Raw genomic sequence first — 15,277 nt, forward strand, 5'->3', positions numbered from 1 at the left:
ACCTTATTTGATGGGAATGTTTAGGAATCTGAGCCCAGGAAACAGCATCTCAGTAGCTCAGAGAAAACTGCATCAAGAAGACAGGAGAGGGAGTCAGACTATATACAAGTGTGCAACAAAGAGAGCAGGCAGTCTGAACACCAAAGATCAGGTATCAAATTAAGGAATTTAACATTCTAGGCATGGGAAGATGCAAGCCTCTAGGTTCACTGAATTAATTCCTTTCATAAACACCTCAGCTGCTGTTGTTGCTGCTGTTAAGTCGCTTCAGTCGTGTCCGACTCTGTGCGACCCCATAGATGGCAGCCCATCAGGCTCCACTGTCCCTGGGATTCTCCAGGCAAGAACACTGGGTTGGGTTGCCATTTCCTTCTCCAATGCATGAAAGTAAAAAGTGAAAGTGAAGTTGCTCAGTCGTGTCTGACCCTCAGCAACCCCATGGACTGCAGCCTACCAGGCTCCTCCGTACATGGGATTTTCCAGGCAAGAGTACTGGAGTGGGGTGCCATTGGTTCCCTTGTTCACCTTAAAGAGTTGCAAGTGGCTACTTCTTGCATCACCCCCAGGTACTCAGCAGTCACTATGAAGGAATGAGACTCTTCTGGATCTCAGTTTTGGGAGCTCTCATTCACATCTGGAGACCAGAAATTGCTGATGGCTGTGACGTTTCTTGTTTGTTGATATAGCAGGAGATAGTTTCATTTCACATGTAATATCACACAGAATATATAGATTCTTTAAACGATGAGAAATGTCAATGTTCGTCTTGAAAATACACAGGAAACTACACACTCATTTTGAAACTCTATATTTGAAGTACAAGGTGGTATCATAGGATCTTTTCAGGGACTGATTAAGAGAATTAAAAGTATCTTTCACATTGTGCTATGTCTTAAAGAAATACATCTCATTTTTACAAAAGTTCTGCATAAAAATAGCCTTTATTATATTTTTACATGTCAAAAAACAATACACTGGAGAAACAGGAATAGAAGTAGAAGCAGCAGACTGGGAAAATAATATATTAACTGTCAGGTGGCATGTTAAGAGACTACAAAGACCAACCATATTATACAGACTTTAAGGAACTTCAGGAATTAACCAAACTCTTCTTTAAAGTTGACAAAAAATTCATTTATTGGCAGAAAAGATTGCTTTATAGACCACGTCTTTGAAGGCTTGTTTCACTTGCTGGTTTCACAGGGTGTAGATGAAGGGGTTCAGCATGGGGGCCACAGAGGTATTAAGAATAGCCACTCCTTTTGTCAATGATGCCTTTTCTTTGGCTGAGGGATTAGCATACATGAATATACAGCTTCCATAGGAGATGGAGATGACAATCATGTGAGAGGAACAAATGGAGAAGGCCTTTTTCTCTGACTGGCAGATGGGATTCTCAGAATAGTCCTGACAATGTACATATATGACAAAATCGCTAAGGCCAAAGTGAACAGCGAACTAACCAAAGCAAAGTAAAAACACATTACTTCTAGGAACCATGTATCTGAACAAGACAATTGTAAAAGGGGGAAATAGTCACATGCAAAATAATCAATGACATTGGAAGCACAGTAATCCAGCTGGAGGAGAAGCATAAGGGGCAGGAAAATGGTTAGAAACCCACCCAGCCAAGCACAGAGCACAAGCAGGCTGCAGAGTTTCCTGCTCATGATAGTTGTGTAATGCAGGGGCTTGCAGATGGCAACATAGCGGTCATAGGACATGGCGGTTAGAATGTAAAATTCAGTCACCCCCATGAAAATAAAGAAAAATAGTTGGGCTGCACAATTGTTGTAAGAAATAATCTGGTCTTTGGTAATAATTGCCCCCAGAAAAGGAGATTTCTTAGAAAGAGAAGTTTTGGAGGAAGAAATACATTGGTGTCTGGAGATGGGAGTCCACCCAGGTTAGGGTGATGATAGTCAGGTTTCCAGTGACACTTAATACATATGTGATAAATAAGAAGAGGAGAATCACAATCTGAAGCTCAGGATCATCAGAAAGGCCTAGAAGGACAAAGTCTATGATCACTGTGTGGTTCATTTCTTTATCTTTTTTCCTCCTTTTTTTCTTCTTTTAAATATATTTAGATAGAAAGTGTATTAAAAGGAAGAGATGAAAATATAATTCATTATGATCAATATAATCATCAACTCTAAATCATTCTCTCTAATTCATGCCCATATTGTTTTCTTTTAATACTTTATTTACAATTTTTCTTAAAATGTATTTGTGGGTCATTTTTTATATAATAGTTCTCTTATTCTAAATCTAACAGGAGAAGTCAGGAAATCTTTATATAAGTTTATTATTCAGAATTGATAAATGAATTTGATACTTTCTTATTTGTCTAAATTATGCAAGTCATTTCAGTTTTGTTGGGATAATCCTATAAAACATACATCATTTTTTGTCATGTAGGTATCAGAAGACACTGCCATGTAAAAGAGAAGTGGATGATCTTACTTCCATCATAAGATATAAATGAAACAGAAGAATAAAGTAACAACACCTTTTATGAAACAAGAAATCAATTCATTATTTTCTTAGCAAAAAAATATAAACTTTAAAATGTTTAATGGTTAGATAATTTAATTACCAGCTTTGTTTTTATATTAGTAATTATCAAAATGAAAATATACTATAGGTATTAGATATTATTTACAAGAAAATAGAATAAATAGCCTAATTATTTTATATATTAAATTACATTCACTTAATGGCTTGTCTGATAATTCCTTTGAAATCATTAATGTGTGACATTCTCTAAGATTTTCTATGAATATAGGTATAGAAACTTTATATGTATAGAAAACTGTATATTTTTTAGCTTAAAAGGATATGCAGTATTTATCAATTTTTAATTTTGCATAATTTTGCATAATTCAGCACAAACTGAAAAGTAACTACTAGCCTCAGATAGTAGCAGCTATGTTACCCAGACTTTAGCCCAGTATACTTTCCATTTGAACATCCTTGCTTCTCAGCTATTGAACTTTATGAAAAACTGCTTTATTCCATTGGAGTTCTACCCCACATTTACCTTTTGCATGACGTGATTAATCCAAAAGGTTATTCCATAAATGTAGAGGAAAGCTTCTCCTATTAATCCCAAGCCATTCAGCTGATTCCAGCTCCACTGTAAGCATCTATCATTCTGTGTATCTGGTTTGCTAAAATCATGATAGTTCCCTTATCTTATTTTAGATATTCACATTTCTGCTGTGAATAATAGAAGATGAGTCATTGCTACTCTGCCAGACACTAGTAAACATCACATGAATCAAATTTGATTATTATTTCTCTATTTTATGATGATTCATGAAAAATAATAACAAAATCAGAAACCTTAAGAAGGTGTCGAACTTTTATCATCCTCTTCAATAATGTTGGTCTAGAACTTTCAGTTCAGTTCAGTTCAGTTCAGTCGCTCAGTCGTGTCTGACTCTTTGCGAACTGTGAATGGCAGCACACCAGGCCTCCCTGTCCATCACCACTTCCGGAGTTCACTCAGACTTACGTCCATCGAGTCATTGATGCCAGCCAGCCATCTCATCCTCTGTCATCCCCTTCTCCTCCTGCCCCAAATCCCTCCCAGCATCAGTCTTTTCCAATGAGTCAACTCTTCTCATGAGGTGGCCAGAGTACTGGAGTTTCAGCTTTAGCATCATTCCCTCCAAAGAAATCCCAAGGCTGATCTCCTTCAGAATGGGCTGGTTGGATCTCCTTGCAGTCCAAGGGTCTCTCAAGGGTCTTCTCCAACACCACAGTTCAAAAGCATCAATTCATCAGTGCTCAGTCTTCTTCACATTCCAACTCTCACATCCATACATGACTACTGGAAAAACCATAGCCTTGGCTAGACAGACCTTAGTTTGCAAAGTAATGTCTCTGCTTTTGAATATGCTATCTAGGTTGTTCATAACTTTTCTTCCAAGAAGTAAGCGTCTTTTAATATCATGGCTGCAGTCACCATCTTCAGTGATTTTGGAGCCCCAAAAAAGTAAAGTCTGACAGTGTTTCCACTGTTTCCCCATCTATTTCCCATGAAGTGATGGGACTGGATGCCATGATCTTCATTTTCTGAATGTTGAGCCTTAAGCCAACTTTTTCACTCTCCACTTTCAGTTTCATCAAGAGGCTTTTTTGCTCTTCTTCACTTTCTGCCATAAGGGTGGTGTCATCTTCATATCTGAGGTTATTGACATTTCTCCAGGCAATCTTGATTCTAGCTTGTGTTTCTTCCAGTCCAGCATTTCTCATGATGTACTATGCATAGAAGTTAAATAAGCAGGGTGACAATATACAGCCTTGATGTACTCCTTTTCCTGTTTGGAACAAGTCTGTTGTTCCTTGTCCAGTTCTAACTGTTGCTTCCTGACCTGCATATAGGTTTCTCAAGAGGCAGGTCAGGTGATCTGGTATTCCCATCTCTTTCAGAATTTTCCACAGTTTATTGTGATCCACTATGCTTTGGCATAGTCAATAAAGCAGAAATAGATGTTTTTCTGGAACTCTCTTGCTTTTTCCATGATCCAGCGGATGTTGGCAATTTGATCTCTGGTTCCTCTGCCTTTTCTAAAACCAGTTTGAACATCAGGAAGTTCATGGTTCACGTATTGCTGAAGCCTGGCTTGGAGAAGTTTGAGCATTACTTGACTAGCATGTGAAATGAGTGCAATTGTGCGGTAGTTTGAGCCTTCTTTGGCATTGCGTTTTCTTGAGATTGGAATGAAAACTGACCTTTTCCAGTGCTGTGGCCACTGCTGAGTTTTCCAAATGTGCTGGCATATTGAGTGTAGCACTTTCACAGCATCATCTTTCAAGATTTAAAATAGCTCAACTGGAATTCCATCACCTCCACTAGCTTTGCTCGTAGTGATGCTTTCTAAAGTCCACTTGAGTTCAGTTCCAGGATGTCTGGCTCTAGTGATCACACCATCGTGATTATCTGGGTAATGAAGATGCTTTTGTACAGTTCTTATATGTATTCTTGCCACCTCTTAATATCTTCTGCTTCTGTTAGGTCCATACAATTTCTGTCCTTTATCGAGCCCATCTTTGCATGAAATGTTCCCTTGGTATCTCTAATTTTCTTGAAGAGATCTCTAGTCTTTCCCATTCTGTTCTTTTCCTCTATTTCTTTGCACTGATCACTGAAGAAGGCTTTCTATCTCTTCTTGCTATACTTTGGAACTCTGCATTCAGATGCTTATATCTTTCCTTTTATCCTTTGTTTTTTGCCTCTCTTTTTTCATAGCTATTTGTAAGGCCTCCACAGACAGCCATTTTGCTTTTTTGCATTTCTTTTCCATGGGGATGGTCTTGATCCCTGTCTCCTGTACAACGTCATGAACTTCATTCCATAGTTCATTAGGTGCTATATCTATCAGATATAGGCCTTTAAGTCTATTTCTTACTTTCACTGTATAATCATAAGGGATTTGATTTAGGTCATACCTAAAGATGATGCTGTGAAAGTGCTGCACTCAATATGCCAGCACATTTGGAAAACTCAGCAGTGGCCACAGCACTGGAAAAGGTCAGTTTTCATTCCAATCTCAAAAAAACACAATGCCAAAGAATGCTCAAACTACCACACAATTGCACTCATCTCACATGCTAGTAAAGTAATGCTCAGAATTCTCCAAGCCAGGCTTCAGCAATACGTGAACCGTGAACTTCCTGATGTTCAAGCTGGTTTTTGAAAAGGCAGAGGAACCAGAGATCAAATTGCCAACATCCGCTGGATCATGGAAAAAGCAAGAGAGTTCCAGAAAAACATCTATTTCTGCTTTATTGACTATGCCAAAGCCTTTGACTGTGTGGAGCATGGTAAACTGTGGAAAATTCTGCGAGAGATGGGAATACCAGACCACCTGACCTGCCTCTTAAGAAATCTGTATGCAGGTCAGGAAGCAACAGTTAGAAGTAGACATGGAACAGACTGGTTCCAAATAGGCAAAGGAGTATGTCAAGGCTGTATATTGTCACCCTGCTTATTTAACTTCTATGCATAGTACATCATGAGAAACGCTGGACTGGAAGAAGCACAAGCTGGAATAAAGATTGCCTGGAGAAATATCAAAAACTTCAGATATGCAGATGACACCACCCTTATGGCAGAAAGTGAAGAGGAACTAAAAAGCCTCTTGATGAAAGTGAAAGAGGAAAGTGAAAAAGTTGGCTTAAAGCTCAACATTCAGAAAACAAAGATCATGGCATCTGGTCCCATCACTTCATGGCAAATAGTTGAGGAAACAGTGGAAACACTGTCAGACTTTATTTTTTGGAACTCCAAAATCACTGCAGATGGTGATTGCAGCCATGAAATTAAAAGACACTTACTCTTTGAAAGAAAAGTTATCACCTACCTAGATAGCATATTCAAAAGCAGAGACATTACTTTGCAAACTAAGGTCCGTCTAGCCAAGGCTATGGTTTTTCCAGTAGTCATGTATGGATGTGAGAGTTGGAACGTGAAGAAGGCTGAGCGCCGAAGAATTGATGCTTTGAACTGTGGTGTTGGAGAAGACTCTTGAGAGACCCTTGGACTGCAAGGAGATCCAACCTGTCCATTCTGAAGGGGATCAGCCCTCAGACTTCTTTGGAGAGAATGCTGCTAAAGCTAAACTCCAGTACTTTGGCCACCTCATGCAAAGGGTTGCCTGACTGGAAAAGACTCTGATGCTGGGAGGGATTTGGGGCAGGAGGAGAAGGCGACGACAGAGGATGAGATGTCAGAATGGCATGACTTACTTGATGGACGTGAGTCTGAATGAACTCCAGGAGTTGGGGATGGACAGGGAGGCCTGGCGTGCTGAGGTTCATGGGGTCCCAAAGAGTCAGACACAACTGAGCGACTGAACTGAATCGTCTAGCAGTTTTCCCTAATTTTTTCAATTTAAGTCTGAATTTTGTAATAAAGAGTTCATGATCTGAGCCACAGTCAGCTCCTGGTCTTGTTTTTGTTGACTGTATAGAGCTTCTCCATCTTTGGCTGCAAAAATATAATCAATCTGATTTTGGTGTTGACCATCCTGTGATGTCCATGTGTAGAGTCTTCTCTTGTGTCGTTGGGAGAGGGTGTTTGCCATCACCAGTGCATTTTCTTGGCAAAACTCTATTAGTCTTTGCCCTGCTTCATTCCACATTCCAAGGCCAAATTTGCCCGTTACTCCAGGTGTTTCTTGACTTTGTACTTTTGCATTCCAGTCCCCTATAAAGAAAAGGACATCTTTTTGGGTTGTTAGTTCTAAAAGGTCTTGTAGGTCTTCATAGAACTGTTCATCTTCAGCTTCTTCAGCGTTACTGGTTGGGGCATAGACTTAGATTACCATGATATTGAATGGTTTGCCTTGGAGACGAACAGAGATCATTCTGTCGTTTTTGAGATTGCATCCAAGTACTGCATTTCAGACTCTTTTGTTAACCATTATGGCTACTACATTTCTTCTGAGGGATTCCTGCCTGCAGTAGTAGATATAATGGTCATCTGAGTTAAATTCATCCATTCCAGTCCATTTCAGTTCTCTGATTCCTAGAAGGTCGACATTCACTCTTGCCATCTCTTGTTTGACCACTTCCAATTTGCCTTGATTCATGGACCTGCCATTCCAGGTTCCTATGCCATATTGCTCTTTACAGCATCAGACCTTGCTTCTATCACCAGTCACATCCACAGCTGGGTATTGTTTTTGCTTTGGCTCCATCCCTTCATTCTTTCTGGAGTTATTTCTCCACTGATCTCCAGTAGCATATTGGCCACCTACTGACCTGGGGAGTTGCTCTTTCAGTATCCTATCATTTTGCCTTTTCATACTGTTCATGGGGATCTCAAGGCAAGAATACTGAAGTGGTTTGCCATCCCCTTCTCCAGTGGACCACATTCTGTCAGGCCTCTCCACCATGACCCACCCGTCTTGGGTTGCCCCACAGGCATGGCTTAGTTTCATTGAGTTAGACAAGGCTGTGGTCCTAGTGTGATTAGATTGACTAGTTTTCTTTGAGTATGGTTTCAGTGTGTCTGTCCTCTGATGCCGTCTTGCAACACCTACCATCTTACTTGGGTTTCTCTTACCTTGGGTGTGGGGTATCTCTTCAAGGCTGCTCCAGCAAAGCACAGCCACAGCTCCTTACCCTGGACGAAGGGTATCTCCTCACCTCCACTCTTCCTGACCTTCAACGTGGGATAGCTCCTCTAGACCCAATTTAAAGTGAGAACTGCAAGTGACATGGCAACATGGGGTATTACAAGTGTCAATTCTTAAACTAGGATCTGGCATTTAGTTGCACTAAATGCTCAAATACTCGTTTAGTTGTTGTGACCTATGAAGAGAGCCATGTGTTGATCTCCTAGGAACAAAGTCTAGGTGAGAGCTCTGCCATGACGTGGAACATCGGGGATTTCTGGAAGCTACCACTGGTGTTCTCAGAGCCTCCTGACTCTCTTCTATAGTGAATCTCTCTTGGGAATGTTTATGTTCATCCCACAGAAGAGTTCAATGAGGACTCTCACAAAATAATCCTTTTCATTAATCACATTTATTTAATATTTTTCAGTAATATAATAGATGTGAAATCTTACAAAAATAGCACTCAATCTACTTTAGTTTTAGTCATATTCTTGACATATAAAAGTTTTCTACATATACACTTCATCACTTATCCTTAGACTTCATTATTGTTGCAGCTTCAAGGTTCTTTCATAATTCTAAGTTATATAAGAACGTTATTAAATATTAAAAGTAACAAGGGAAAAATAACATACAAGGGAACTTCCATCAGGTTATCTGCTGACTTTTTAACAGAAACTCTACAAGCCATAAAGGAATGGCAATATATATTTAAACTGATGAAAACAGAAGAAACTACAATGAAGAATACTCTACCCAGCAAGCCTCTCATTCAGATTTGATGGAGAAATCAAAAGCTTTCCAGATAAGCAAAAACTGAGAGAATTCAGCACCACCAAACTAGTTTCACAACAAATGCTAAAGGAACTTCTCTAAGCAGGAAATAAGACAAGGAAAAGACTTACAAAAAATAAACCCAAAACAATTAAGAAAATGATAATAGGATGATACATATTGATAATTACCTTAAATGTAAATGAGTAAAATGCACCAACCAAAAGACATAGACTGACTGGGTGGATGAAAACATGTGCATGTATGTACTTCCAATTACTATATCACTCTGCTTAACCTCCCAAAGTGTATGGAATTATTTTATATTATTATATTAATCATGTTCCCATTATAGCTTGCAATTGCAGGGACCTTTAAATGTTCTCTGGCTAATGATTGCAAAAACTGATAAACATCATTTAGTATTGTGATTATGTAACTATTACTCCTTAATATCATTGTATCATGATTGGTCAACAATAGAATTCTATATCATCAACACTAACATTTAATAGGAAAACCTATAATCACATTTTAAAATAAAGATGCATATCTGAAATATCTTGGAATTTTTTGAAAAATACAAGTGCCCAGGTATTGCTTTTCCTCCAAAGTTCCAGATATGTTTCTAAGGTGCAGCCATGTTTAAGAAGAACTGGACCATAGGATGATCTTTTACTTTTATCTAGTTGGTTTCAATTTTCTATTTCATATTCAGTACGCCCATCTCATTTAGCTTTTGTTTTCAGATTTCTTCATCTCTTCCTTTTTTTTTTTTGGATGTCCTTTATCAAGTCTTTATCAAGCATGCTACTGCTGCTAAGTTACTATAGTCGTGTCCGACTCTGTGCGACCCCATAGATGGCAGCCCACTAGGCTCTGCCATCCCTGGGATTCTCCAGACAAGAACACCGGAGTGGGTTGCCATTTCCTTCTCCAGTGCATGAAAGTGAAAAGTGAAAATGAAGTCGCTCAGTCCTGTCTGACTTCTAGCGACCCCATGGACTGCAGCCTTCCAGAATCCTCCGTCTATAGGATTTTCCAGGCAGGAGTACTGGAGTGGGGTGCCATTGCTTTCTCCATTTATAGCATAGTAAAACAGTTTTCATATACATACATATAAATAGTATTTGTAGAGTGTGTATATATATATACATATATCTTAGAAAGTTTATCAATTTTTTCCTAAATAAAAAATTTGACATTTTGACTCAACTTGTTTGACTTAGTATTAATAAAATGCTATATTTCTAATTATAAAAATAGATATACAACAAGCAACAATGTTTTATTGTATCACAAAGGGAACTATAAACAAAATCATGTTTATACCTATAATGGTATGATACCTATAATGGAAAACAATTTGAAAAATATGTGTATATGTGTAACTGAATTACCTGGCTATGTACCTGAAACTGCAAGGAGCTACAACCAGTCCATTCTGAATGAGATCAACCCTGGGATTTCTTTGGAAGGAATGATGCTAAAGCTGAAACTCCAGTACTTTGGCCACCTCATGCGAAGAGCTGACTCATTGGAAAAGATTTTGGTGCTGGGAGGGATTGGGGGCAGGAGAAGAAAGAGACGACAGAGGATGAGATGGCTGGATGGCATCACTGACTCGATGGAAGCGAGTCTGAGTGAACTCCGGGAGTTGGTGATAGACAGGGAGGCCTGGTGTGCTGCGATTCATGGGGTCGCAAAGAGTTGGACACGACTAAGCGACTGAACTGTACTGAACTGAACTGTACCTGAAACACTTTAAGTCAACTATACTTCAATAAAGTATATATGCTATGAAATTTTTAAAAAGAAATGTAGCTTTATGGTACTCAAGAATGAGATTCTGCAAAGTATTTTAAGATCACTATAGAAAATTATTCTACACTATAAAGTCTTTTAAGCATGTAGAAAATTATGTAAATAATCAATAAAATGTCACAGACCATTACAATGTTTACTGAGCTTAAAATAAAAAATTAGAAACATATATATATATAAATTCTTTACATTATTAATAGTACTTCTGATAATAATGAGAAGGAAAAGAAAAAGGACGGTAGAGATAAATTTTTTCATCAATTACTATAGTCCAGACCTAAATCCCAGGGACGGGGGAGCCTGGTGGGCTGCTGTCTATGGGGTCGCACAGAGTTAGACATGACTGAAGCGAATTAGCAACAGCATCAGCATTAGCAGACCTAGTCTAATTGTTTTCAACATATTGCCTCTTTGAATCCTGCCAACAATTTTGAGGTATTTGTAATTGTTATTCTCTTGCAGAAATATTTATCTTATCTTTTTCTCTGGAAATATTTTATAAGATTGTTGCCCAATTGGTCAAATTTTATGGGGAATTTTAAGACAGCAAGTGGATAGACTATCTACAGCCTATTGGGCAAATTTGGCTTATGAACTATTTTTATTAAAAGCTGTATTCGACATGCCTTAGCCCTTTCATTTACATGTTGTTCATAGCTACATCCACACTACAGAGGGGAAGAGTTAGTTACTTCAAGGACTTATGGTCTACAAATTCTACATTATTAATGTATGAACCTTTTATAGAAAAAGTATGTCTTGACTGGTGATATTAATAATCAAAATGCTCACACAGATTGCAAACATTTGTAATAACCACTAAGGAATTTGCATAGTGTTGTGTAGAGGGCTGTATTATCTGATAATATCAACATAAACTCTCTCATATCTTTTGCAATAATTTTACAGTTCTTTTAATTACCAGTTCTTTTTATACCTATCTACAGTCTATGGTATTTTTTTTGAGTCATTTAGAAGTCATAGTTATCAATTAAGTCTAACTTCAGCATTTTCATATGTTTCCAATTAAGCTTATAAATTATAAATGTCCAGCATGAGGGGAAGAAAAGGTAATTGCATGACTTCCCTACAGTGTGGAAATCTCCTCAGTATGGTTTATAAGTTATTTTCTTTGTGGTTCAGCAAATGATGTATCTAAGACTCTCAACTGAGTATAGTACATGAAAATCAGAACTTAGTTCAATGAATTATGATTACAGTCTTTCTATAATAATAGTTTAAAAGTGTAGGATGAGAGTGAGCACTCTCCATTATCATTTCAGTTTTTGACTTCAGGGAAAACAGAAGAAAAAAAAATTGTTCAGAGCCAGAACTGTATGATCTTGTACAATTGTTCATATAAATTCTAATCAGTACATTTTCCATATGATGTCATACTCTAATGCTTAAAATAAGCATTTTTAACAAGAAAATCTCAGTTTTGTATATAATAAAACTTTGCTACTGTTAGTTTCTCTACTACTGATTACGCATATCACTTAAAGAGGCAATTAAAAGAATTGTATGTATAAGCTATTATCTCAAAATAGCCACAGATATGAGAAAGTTATTTTAAAAAACTTAGTTATTATCAAAAGACCAGTTTAACATCAAGCATTTATTTAAATATACAACTGACAATAGCAAATGTAGTCATAGTTGGTATCCAGCAACTACAAATTGGCAATGGGCATGGGTACTTGCCATATAACCTCTACAAGGATTAAATCATGTGCTGCCACAACTGCTGACCCTCAACCCTCCCTGAAGGAGTGAGGGTAGACAGAAGAAATGAGGCACTCTCTGCTCCAGGAAAACTGCCAGGACAGGTCTTCAGATAGTTAGATACACTCAGGAGCTGATTTTATGAGCCCAATTCTTATATCTCCTCATATCTAGAAAAGTACTAAAATTCTTCATGGTGCAAATTGTTTCTCATGACTGGCAGAAGCTTCATAAGACCAGCAGAAATTCTAAAATAAATATGTGCTTAATTGCATATCAAAATCACGTATATACTATCCTTCCCCTGTACCTCTTTGGAACAGTTTCCCAAGTTTCTCAGAGTTATTTGAGGCACTGTCTCCTGGGTTGCTCATATTGCCCACCTAAAAACTTCTTAACACACAGCTCTCAAATTTTTTAAGATGTCAGTTTCTTCAGGCTTTTTAAAAGAATTGTTATCGTATATATGTTAATATTGGCATTCTCCCAAAGCAGGGTCTGTATCATAATTTTTGCTAAGCAACTATTCATTATAATAATTTTTTGAATTGAAGAATAATATAGTGATGTTTGAATGGCATCATAGACTCAGTGGACATGAGTTTGAACAAATTCCAGAAGATAGTAAGGAACAGTGAAGCCTGGCTGCAGTCTTCTACAGCCAGGGAGTCTCAAGTTCATGGGGTCGCAAAGAGTTGGACATGACTGAGTGACTGAACAACAGCACAGAAAATGTCAAACTCGATAACGGGAAAAGATTTTTGATATCTCAAGAAAATGTAATTACATTTTTCTTTTTTAATATAAAATTATTTATTCTAATTGGAGGTTAATTACAATATTGTATTTGTTTTGCCATACATCAAGATGTATGTGCCACAGGTATACACGTGTTCCCCATCCTGAACCCCCCTCCCACTTCCCTCCCTGTACCATCCATCTGGGTCGTCTCAGTGCACCAGCCCCAAGCATCCTGTCTCATGCATCGAACCTGAACTGGCTATTCGTTTCATATATGATATTTTACATGTTTCAGTGCCATTCTCCCAAATCATCCCACCCTCGGCCTCTCCCACAGAGTCCAAAAGACTGTTCTATACATCTGTGTCTCTTTTGCTGTCTCGCATACAAGAAAAACACCAATACAATATACAAATGCATACATATGGAATTTAGAAAAATGGTAATGATAACCTTGTATGCGAGACAGCAAAAGACTGTTTTTGAATAGTCCTACAGTTAGCTCAGAATTCTGTTTCTCTGATTCCTCCGAAAAAAGGCAACTTACTTTTTATTAATGGAAAAGCGAAAGCAAAAAGAAAGCGAAAGTGAAGTCGCTCATTCGTGTCCATGGACTGTAGCCCAGCAACCTCCTCCATCCATGAGATTCTCCAGGCGTGAATAATGGAGTGGGTTGCCGCCATTTCCTTCTCCAGGAGACCTTCCCCATCCAGGGATCGAACCCAGGTCTCCCACATTGCAGACAGACGCTTTAACCTCTGCACCATCAAGGAAGCCCTTTCGAATAATTGAAAAGGGGAGTCCAATCAAATCAGTCAGATCAACACACAAACCCGTATGATTAAGAATAAAGAAGGAAAAAAATGTAATCACCTAAATCACTCTTAGGATTTGTGGGTTTCCATAGATATATTCTGCTGCTGGTGCTGCTATTAAGTCACTTCAATCGTGTCTGACTCTGTGCAGTCCCATAGATGGCAGCCTACCAGGCTCCTCCATCCATGGGATAATCCAGGCAAGAGTACTGGAGTGGGGTGTCATTGCCTTCTCCGAAGAGATATTCTATTTCTCCCTAAATGTCTGTTTGTCAACTAGTATCTATATTTGAAGATAATTTTTAACCTAAAAAGGAAAATAAATTCTTATAAAAATATAGCATCAGGTCTTAATTTTAATTATTTTGTGTGGGATTATTCAGGATTTGCATTCCAAGAAATCTGGATTAAAAATACAACTCCCTCTGAGTTATATATTTTTTTCTTCCCCGCTGTGAAAATGAGGATAATATTTCATAGAATTATTGTGATGGCTACCAACCTAGATAGCATATTGAAGAGCAGAGACATTACTTTGCCGACAAGGGTCTGTCTAGTCAAGGCTATGGTTTTTCCAATGGTCATGTATGGATGTGAGAGTTGAACTGTGAAGAAAGCTGAGCACCAAAGAATTGATGCTTTTGTACTGTAGTGTTGGAGAAGACTCTTGAGAGTCCCTTGGACTGCAAGGACATGGAACCAGTCCATTCTGAAGGAGATCAGCCCTGGGATTTCTTTGGAAGGAATGATGCTAAAGCTGAAACTCCAGTACTTTGGACACCTCATGCGAAGAGTTGATTCATTGGAAAAGACTCTGATGCTGGGAGGGATTGGGGACAGGAGGAGAAGGGGTCGACAGAGGATGAGATGGCTGGATGGCATCACTGACTTGATGGACGTGAGTTTGAGTGAACTCTAGGAGTTGGTGATGGACAGGGAGGCCTGGCGTGCTGAGATTCATGGAGTCTCAAAGAGGCAGATATGACTGAGCGACTGAACTGAACTGAACTTGATTAGAAGTAAAATTAAATTATATAAAATTTTAAAGCATGTATCCCTACACAGTAAATACTGTTCTCTTTATTATTCATACAAATAAAATCAATTATTACATTTGAGGAAGATGATTATACAGCCTTGACATACTCCTTTTCCTATTTGGAACCAGTATGTTGTTTCATGTCTAGTTCTGACTGTTTCTTCCTGACCTGCATATAGATTTCTCAAGAGGCAGGTCAGGTGGTCTGGTCCCACTATAAAACA

General features: G+C 38.3%; 1 pseudogene; it reads right to left on the reverse strand.

The window, feature by feature from the left end:
• Positions 1–1,131: 1,131 nt before the first annotated feature.
• Positions 1,132–2,043, reverse strand: LOC138438284 (olfactory receptor 6C3-like; annotated as a pseudogene).
• Positions 2,044–15,277: the final 13,234 nt, after the last annotated feature.

This window comes from Ovis canadensis, chromosome 3 (assembly GCF_042477335.2).
Source record: "Ovis canadensis isolate MfBH-ARS-UI-01 breed Bighorn chromosome 3, ARS-UI_OviCan_v2, whole genome shotgun sequence".
Lineage (NCBI taxonomy): Eukaryota > Metazoa > Chordata > Mammalia > Artiodactyla > Bovidae > Ovis > Ovis canadensis.